Source organism: Bubalus kerabau, chromosome 9 (assembly GCF_029407905.1).
Source record: "Bubalus kerabau isolate K-KA32 ecotype Philippines breed swamp buffalo chromosome 9, PCC_UOA_SB_1v2, whole genome shotgun sequence".
NCBI lineage: Eukaryota > Metazoa > Chordata > Mammalia > Artiodactyla > Bovidae > Bubalus > Bubalus kerabau.
Genome location: NC_073632.1, coordinates 53,255,692 through 53,261,691, shown reverse-complemented (window position 1 = coordinate 53,261,691; position 6,000 = coordinate 53,255,692). Strand labels below are relative to the sequence as shown.

The window sequence follows — 6,000 nt, the reverse complement described above, 5'->3', positions numbered from 1 at the left end:
AAACTATGATTTCAGTGGAATAAGGTACACTTGTCTTACTCACCTTTGTAGCTCAGGTGTCCTGTGGTATCTGACCTGTACAAGATGCTCACTGAATAATTACTGAAGAAATGGATGAAGGAAGCCTTCACTTGGTGCTGTAGAAACACCCAGTTTCCTCCTTTCAGTTTAGGGTAAAACAGCCTGAATCTCAAGGGCCCGTTTAGAATCAACTGTACTCAACTCACTGTATAATTTAGTAAAAATATGTCAAGGAACCATTCAGCTTCTAGTAAATATCTATGCCAAAATAAGCAATGTTTGGCTGCCATTCACACAAATTTTTGTATTACCAAAGATTATTTACAACTGCAGAATTGGTAGCAAAAGATGCTTTCTAAATCCAGATGTGGACAGGCAACTGCTTTATCAAGTGTTTTGTTTTGTTTTTTTTCTCTTGAAAATTTACTATGAAAATTAATGGAATCTCTACTTTCAGACATGACAAGGGCTATTTCTTATAGCTATCAGAAAGATCATATGCAATGAAGATGAAGTATATTATGAAACATGAACACAATTAAAATCAGAAATATGGAAGTTCTCTAGTAAAGTAGGGTCAGAGACTCAAAGTTGCCCTAAACCCCACAACAATAAACAAGCTCAGGCAGCCAACATGATCACTTTTATGGAGCAGAGTGAGCATTTTGAGCTGATAGAATGTTCACCGTGGAGGAACATCTAGGTTTATACATTACAAACAGTGTAATTCAGGTTACTCTACTTGCCTTCTGAAGTCATGAAAAACAGCTTCATTCTGGGACAGGCATGGTGTCAAGTGGACAGCTTAAACTCCCGCTGTGTGCTAAAAAGGAAATAATGAGAACACAGGAGTGAAAAGCAAAGCTCCAAACCCTCATTACAGCAGGCACCAGACAGTTATCAAAAAGTTATACCAAACGATTTGAGACAATAACATAGGATTTTTCCTAACTTTGCTCAACAAATAATTATAGACTTTTACGTGCCAGGCATTGAGCATGGCTTTAGTGAAAAAGACAGGCTTACATCTTCACTGAATTTACAAAATGTCTTCTGAAATACAAGCAAGCAGCACTAATTTCTAAAGAGTGTTAGTGAATGCTGTTTACTTGCTTGTCATTAATGAATTGCAAAAATGGCATGCCATGTGTCCCAGTCACTTAGAAAACTTTTCAAGAGTTGACAAATGAGTGATCCAAATGATAAAGACTAAAAGAGTCCAAAATAGAGGCCACTCAAGACAGCAAGGTGGGGACATTGTCATATTAGAGGTGGGGCTTGAGCCGGGCTTTGAAAGAATAGAAAAGAAGGGGAAAGGGAGTAGGGAATATGACCTTGAGTAGAAGAGTGAATTGGACTGTGAGGCTGTGAGGAAAAAGAAGTGTAAGCAGGAGTCCTGATGGCATCAAGGAGAAAGGTGGGTTTGACTGACTCCTCAAATACCTTATACTTTACACTGTAAAGTTCTGAGCTTTCAGAGGAAAAGGTTGAAGAAGTCTCTGCATTAGAAAAACTAATCTGATAGTAGTTTCTAAAATCTGGCTTGAGAAGTGGTGCCAGCTGGTTTAATTAGAATCTTCTGGGGCACTTTATGAATACCACAGATCCCAGGTCCTGCATGCCCTCATTCCTAGAAATATAGACTATAACTGAGAATGGATTTTTTTTTTTTTAACTAGTATCTTAAGTGATTTCCTATGTGATTCTGAAGCACAGCCAGGTTTGGGAAGAGCTGCTACCACAAGATGAAATGAAAGTTCTGACTGCACTGGCTTAGGAAAAGTGACCAGGGCCAGGCCTAGAGAGAGTTTAGCTTCCCTGAAAGACAGGCAGACTGCTCAATTTCAGTCAAACCTATGAGGTCTTGACATCTGGAAATATTTGTAGGAACTTTTGACCCCAAAAAGTACATTACTCTCACATTGCTGGGCTCATTGTTTAGAATAAAAGGTTTACTATGCAAGGACTCTAAATGAATCAAAAAAACTACATCTGCACATCTTGACTCCATCTGTTTTCTCCAATCCCCTTCCCATAAAGAGAAGACAAGTTCCTGGAAGGCAGAGAACCCACTCTGCTCAGTCTCAGCCCCTACAATGGTGTTAGCACAGACTAGGCAAGCAATCCTTTTTTTTTTTAAACAAATGAATAAAAACCAGTCTTTTTGATCACTGAAAAAAGTAGCTGACATTCACAGATCTTTGGGACCCATGTCTAAAATACTCATTTCCCAGGTAAAGACCGAAAAAATTCAAATATGTCCATCATGAATACTGAATGCTTTTGTATACGCTTGAGGGTTTCAAGATAGGAAAGAAGCCTGGAAGAAACCTCAAAGAAAACAATGAGACAAGGCAACAAGGCAGCAAGAGTAGCAAAATCCTCATTGTGGGCTAATTTCAACCTGATTATGAAGTGTCTACCATCTGTAGACATGCATTTCTGGGTTTTTTCACCTCCTAACATCTGCAACAGAATTTCTGGATCATAAAGGAATTTCTTTTCTTCCCCTTTAAGAGTTCTAGAAGTTTGAGAGACTATCTTTAAACATCCAGCACTATTATTTGAGAGTTAGTAGACCTCACATATCTATTTTTCTAAAAATGAGCAAAGCTAACATAGTTATATAATCAATTATTATTCCTTTAGTATAGATTTTTGAAAATTATCCTAATTTGGCATAGTTAGTTGAAATGACCATGTTGTTGAATTACCTGACTAGTTCCTTCATTCATGACTTTTAGGAGCATCAGCCTGACTTTAAAAAAAGAGGCCTGGAGGCCTGGAGAGTTGACTCTGTGTCCAAAGTTTCAATGGTTACACAGTTTCAAAGTCACCATGACAACCAAGGGCTTTGCATCAAGAGTAAAGCAGTTATACAGAGTGAAGTCAGAAAGAGAAAGACAAATACCATATATTAATGCATATATATGGAATCTAGAAAGATGGTACCAACAATCCTACATGCAGAGAAGCAAAGCAGACATAGATGATAAGAACAGACTTTTGGACATGGTGGGAGAAGGAGAGGGTAGGATGATTTGAGAGAATAGCATTGGAACATACACATTACCATATATAAAATAACCAGTGCGAGTTTGATGTATGATGCAGGGCACCCAAAGCTGGTGCTCTGTGACAGCCTGGAGGGATGGAGTGGGAAGGGAGGTGGCAGGGGGTTCAAAATGGACAGGACACACGTATACCTATGGCCAATTCATATTGATGTATGGCAAAAACCATCACAATATTGTAATTATCCTCCAATCAAAATAAATAAATAATTTTTTTAAAAAACAGTAAAGCCAACAATACAATGCTTCCTCTCTTAAAACAAACAAACAAAAAGCCTAGGATTTAATATGTTTTAAACCTAGCACTTTTTCTTATATAGGCATTTTTCTTTCAGTAATCAAGAAGAAGCAACTTAATGAGAAACTGATTTTAAATTTTTGTGGATAAGATTGCTAATTTTAAATAATTCCATTTTACCAATTAAGAGAGATTAAATTGTCCTTATGACAGATTAGGAAGGGAAAGCATAACATATAAAAATAAAGTACGTTTAGTTTCTCCAACACAAGTTTTTACTAGCATTGGTTAGGGGTGGCACCTGCCCCTGCAGGTAGGAGTATTTTTATTACATTGCACTGTTTAAAATCACCGGAGCATGATAACAATACAAAGCAGACCGACCTAGTTTTATTATTGTTTTTAAATTCTCTACTGATAATGTTCTTTCCCCCCACTGACTGCACCTGAGGCAGCTGGCTCCCACCACCACCACCCTTTGCCGTCCAAGATGGCTTCCCAGGTGGCACTAGTGGTAAAGAATCCCCCTGCCAATGCACGTAGACAGAAGAGACACAGGTTTGATCCTTGGGTTGGGAAGATCCCATGGAGGAGGGCGTAGCAACCCACTCCAGTATTCTTGCCTGGAGAATCCCATGGACAGTGGAGCCTGGCAGGCTGCAGTCCATCGGACACAACTGAAGTGACTTAGCATGCACACACACAGAGTAAGGAGGTACACTTTGAGAAAACCCAATGACGCAAATCCCTGCCGCAAATATCATCACCAAGGGTAGCAATAATATTCAAGGATCACTGTAAAAACATCTGAGATATTAGTAAAGGATATACAAATGGGTAACACTGAACGAAAAGCAGTTCAAAGCGTATCTTGAGTGATGTGTTTAATGAGAGAGCTCTGAGTATATTGCACATGAAAGTTACACAAACTAAATGAAAGACTATTCTAAGGGCAGCTCTTCAGCCTCCTCAGACCACAGGAACTGGCCTTCAATTTCCCTGTTAGGATCAGGCCCAGGTTTGCCTCACCACCCATTTACTAATGTATAAATCATTCATTGATTGATTAATATTTTAAAAGCATAGTGAAAGTAGATACACAGAATAAGTTCTATGACACTGAAATAACAGCTCAAAATGTGGCATGGAGGAAGGGTCCCCCTGCAGCTCACCCAGCCTCTTTGATTCCTGACTTTGTGCTGTTCAGGATGCCTGTCTCGGTCATCCATTCCTTCCAAAGCCCACCCTGTGTGGTAGGGAAAACACTTTGGTTTCCTGGGTAGGGATCCCAGGACCTACTTACTAGGCAGGTGTCACTGTCTTCACTCCCAATTCAGGTGTAACCCTCCTCTGAGGTATAAAATGACCATCACAAACACAGAAATTGACTTTGGCAACACATTCTTCCATCCTATGGTCAAGGATTCTTCTGTCCAGGTTTTCATGGTCAAAAAGTGAAGGTCAATGCTAAGTACTATATCCTCTTCTCAGAAAGTGACAATACAGTTTAGTCCTATCACGGGCTCTAAGAATGTGAAGAGACGTGTTTAACTTTGTTTTGTCAGGTATTTCTGCAAAATCAGTAGAGCACAGAAGCCTTTTTCCTGTGGATCAGTATTCTGCATTCAGAACCAAGTGGAATTCAGATATTCAACCTTCCTTCTAAACATATTTTCTGAAACAGAACACACTTATAGAAAAGCTAGTACTCATATTTGGTTGTATAAATAAAGGAATGACTTGAATTATAGAATCCCAGAAGAAAAAGGCCAGGCTAAATGAGGCCAGACTTGAAAGTAGAAATCCATTATTGTATTTCTGGTGTTCATATATATGTTAAATTTAATAATGGTAGAACAATGTTGAACATTTAATTGTATGTACTCCACATACAGGCTTTCCCAGTGGCTCAGTGGTAAAGACTTCACCTGCAATGCAAGAGACCCAACTTCGATTCCTGGGTTAGGAAGATCACTTTGGAGAGGGCATGGCAACCCACTCCAGTATTCTTGCCTGGTGAATCCCATGGACAGAGGAACCTGGAAGGCTACAGTTCATAGGATCACAAAGAGTCTGAAATGACTGAAGTGACTGAGCACACAAGCACACACTCCACATACACATGGATATACAAAGCCCATGAGCATTTAGTTGTTCATCTCAACGTTTACCCCCAAAGAAGTCTCTGGTTATGGATTCTTTTTTGAGTTGTAAATTACCAAAAGACTAAAAAATGAGTTTTTTATTCTCAATTTAAGTCAATGACAGATTTTTAATGTATTTGAATAATCTCCAGTTTACAAAACAGCCACACATTTCTTCAAATGTATGTGATCATTTAATAGGAAGTTTTAAAGTTTTGAGAATTCATGAGTATCAGTTTAATTAAGATGCTTTTTTAACACATTTCTAACTACCTGTTATTCTGACACTACATTTAGCAGATGTTATCTCTGAGGCCAATTAGTTTTTTTCATCCAAGAAGGGTGTGGGAGGTGACAGATTATTGTTGCCATGCAAGAGCAAAACTTCACATTCATTACTCTCAATTTAAAGCCTATTTTTTCTGGCACCTTTAATTTTTTCTGTCATATTCTTTCCTTTACCCTTTATAACAACTTCCATTAGTGGACTTTCTCTCCTTGGGAGCTGTTAGTTACAAGATGC

The 6,000-nt window shown here is 38.6% G+C and overlaps 1 long non-coding RNA gene across 1 annotated transcript in view; it reads right to left on the bottom strand.

The window, feature by feature from the left end:
• Positions 1-759: 759 nt before the first annotated feature.
• The window catches only part of LOC129619887 (uncharacterized), a 47,763-nt gene continuing 42,522 nt past the window's right edge, over positions 760-6,000 (bottom strand). Inside the window, exon 3 of the long non-coding RNA XR_008698230.1 lies at positions 760-844. This is a non-coding gene — a long non-coding RNA (uncharacterized LOC129619887). The remainder of the gene's footprint in view (positions 845-6,000) is intronic.